General features: G+C 36.6%; 1 pseudogene; it reads left to right on the top strand.

The window, feature by feature from the left end:
• The first annotated feature begins 444 nt into the window (after nt 1-444).
• The window catches only part of LOC107751608 (ribonuclease inhibitor-like), an 11,778-nt pseudogene continuing 8,869 nt past the window's right edge, over nt 445-3,353 (top strand).

The raw sequence follows: 3,353 nt of genomic DNA, 5'->3' as shown, positions 1-3,353 counted from the left end.
GTATAGCTGAGGCTGCTGTGTCAGTGCCATGGGACCGCCAAGCCAGAGAAGGGCGCTGGTCGGGCCATGGGACTGGTAAATATTGTCGTGGAAGAGGGAGCAGTGGTGGTGACGGGCGGAACCGGTGGTGTGACAACCGCAGGGGTGAGTATCCTCTTGAGGGCATCCACGATCTCCTGGAACGGGTCGGAAGCACTCATCTTGCTGACTCCTTTGAGGTCCGATCTTCTGTTACGGAAGGAGACTCACACAGAGGGTTAGAGAGAAACAATGATGTTTATTTCCAGCAAGTGAGGCAGAGGATACGGGCAGGTGAATTTTAAGCTAGATAGGAAGTCCTTTGGGAGGATGAGGAGAGATAACTCTAGTAAGGGGATTCCCAGGAGATCGTGGAAGGAAGACAGTGGATAGCACACACCTCCGATGGTGAGTGACGGGGTATCCATGGAGCGAGGGACTGGAACGAACACTGGAGGAAACACTGGAGGAAACACAGGAGGGAAGTATAACAGGGTAGGTAAGTCTTTCAATGAATCTTACGGATTGCAGAGAGAGCGAGTCCACTTCGTTGGAATGAGATCGGACACTGGAGTGATGTGAGGTGTGTGCTTATGAATGGGAGCTGGAGGTGATTGATGATCCGTGACATCATCCGATACTTTGGTATCAAGTCGAAACTGAAATTTACAAATTTAACAAATTCATCCTTTCTGCAGTAGCAGTAGTAGCAAATACCGGGTCAATGTGGTACCTGCTAATAGGTGACTGCTTTCAAATGATCACATACATGTTTTGTGGGAGCACTCTGTAAAGAGCATCAAAGGTTTCCATTTACAGTGTGTTTAGAGCATTGAGCATTATTGCTGATGTTGAGCACTTGAATGAAATGACAATGATTTTGTCAGAATTGACTAAGTAGCGCATCTCAAGACTATGGAGCCAGCACTTTCAAATGAATAATTCATTGTCATTAAAGCTATAGATAGATATATTTAGCTAAAGGTTAAAAATTGATTTAATATTTACATTTAGCAATTGTATTCAATCTAATTATTCTGCAATCTTATTTCCCTTGTAGGCTTAAAGATTGTGGCTTAACAGACAGAAGCTGTTCAGCTCTGGCTACAGTTCTTGGATCAGATACCAATCTGAAAGAGCTGAACATGAGCAATAATAATCTGCAGGATTCAGGAGTGAAGCTGCTCTGCACTGGACTGAAGAATATAATGTGTCATTTGGAGATACTGAGGTAAGTTGTGTCACAATAGACAAAAATTACATTGAGCTCAATAAAAACACAAGGAGAAATCCAGACTTGGCTAATGATGATTGTGATATCATGTATATTTGTCATTAGTAAGAGATCAGAAAGATGTGTATTTACCCAACAGACAGCATCCACTAAACTTCACAAATTTCACTGAAGGAGTGCGAAGGCAAGGGACCACAATAATTCTGATTAAATATTGTATTTGGCTAAAGTATTTATCAATTTTAGGTTAAAATTGTACATGTGACGCAAGTAATGTTAATGAGTGGGGTAACTATAAAGAGATTATAACGTGTATTTGAATATAAATCTGTATAGTTATAGATCAGAGGTATTTTGTTAAGGTTCCAAGAGGTCCGTTCTCTATGCTCCCTTCCCAGTGGAGGTCCAGACAATACTTTTTTTGGAATTGTTATTCATATTTCCATCTGGGCAGCAGTGGTACTTTGTAAAAAAACAAACAAACAAACAAACAAAAACAGTCAAAATGGTCATAAAAAATGAGGATTTGGACCCCGAGAGTCAAAGCAGTGGTGTCTAAGAATAAAAAAAATAATAATAATGAAAAGTAAATATTTCTTTCATCAATTCAGCTTAATTGGATATTAAAAGGTAAGATCAGATATTTTATCAGGCTGTTATTATTTTTACATTTTTACATTGCATTTACTGATAAGAGATACTGTATGGGGTTCAGAGTTTACCTCTTGAAGTCTGGACCATTTTTATATTTTGCTTAAAATAAGTGTCTTCTAAAATAAACAAACAACATACATAATGAAAATGCTCTCTTATTATGAGCAGACAAAAGTTAACTAGTCAAGTCACCTTTATTTATACAACACTTTATACAATGCAGATTGTTTCAAAGCAGCTTTACAGTGATAAACAAGAAAATAATGATTCAGTCATGCAAACAGAATTCAGTTCTGCTGTAAAGTAGCTCTAAAAAGACAATAGTAAACAGTCATTATTCAGTTGAAGTCAGGTCATTGTTGATTCAGTTTGGTTCAATAAATGTGTAAAGTCCATCAATTTTGCGGTGAGTTTAATTCATCTGTAAAGCAGCTGTGGAGAAAACAGTGATGTCATCATCAGCTCAGTTCAGTTCTCATCCAATGTTTTCAATTTTACTAATTTCAACGTTTTAATTGTCTTTACCTTGCCATTTACAAAGAATTTCCCCAGTTATAATTGTTTATTATGAAATGCTCTTTAACATATTGCATATTTGGCCTAATGCTAAATGTAGATTTAAAAAATCTTAAACCTGATTTGTCATACAGTTATACACTGTGTTTTGAACAGATAAAACTAACTATATTTGCTGCATTCTTGTAATTTTGTTTTTCTAGTTAGCCGTTATGTTTTTCCAGTGGTCACTAATACTCTCATCTCCCAATAGTAAGACAGTCTCTGGCCTTAGTAATCCTGAAGACATTGAGCTTGTTCAGGTGTGTTTGATCAGGGCTGGATCTAAACTCTGCAGGACTGAAGCCCTGCTCTAAACCTGCCGCTCACATAAAACCTTCTGCAGTTTTACATTTTCAAAAAACTTTGAATTTAAACGTTCTCTAGGATTTATAAGCTTGTTTCCAAACAATGTCCTCACAAGGTCAGAATTTACTGGCATTACTATCCTAAGCGAATACCATAAAATTATCACAAAATACAAAATAATAATGAAAAAAAAAATTATTAAACAAAAATATATTCTATTGAATTTTACTGAATAGAAAAAAGTTAAATTTCAGGTGTTCGGTCACCTTTGACCATGTGTGAGTCGCATCAGAGAGTTAAATCTTGAGAATGACTATAATCTGGAGAAATTAAAGTGAATTGATGTATAACGATTTAAAGTTCTCTTTTTTTCTTTGACTCCATATTCAGTTGTCAGTTTTTGCTTTGGAAGTTTTAGTTCATTTGTAAAAGGAACAAAATATAATTAAGTTTAGGGATTTATATTGTTCAGTAGAATAGCTGATTAATGATCTGAATGTTATATTTTCATTCCTGTTCTAGACTCTCAGACTGCAGCGTCACTGAAGAAGGTTATAAAGCTCTGGCTTCAGCTCTGAGATCA

The sequence above is a fragment of the Sinocyclocheilus rhinocerous genome, unplaced genomic scaffold, assembly GCF_001515625.1.
Source record: "Sinocyclocheilus rhinocerous isolate Xijiao unplaced genomic scaffold, SAMN03320098_v1.1 scaffold3155, whole genome shotgun sequence".
NCBI lineage: Eukaryota > Metazoa > Chordata > Actinopteri > Cypriniformes > Cyprinidae > Sinocyclocheilus > Sinocyclocheilus rhinocerous.
Note: the sequence above shows the minus strand (reverse complement) of the source record. Positions and strands in the feature narration are given on the sequence as shown.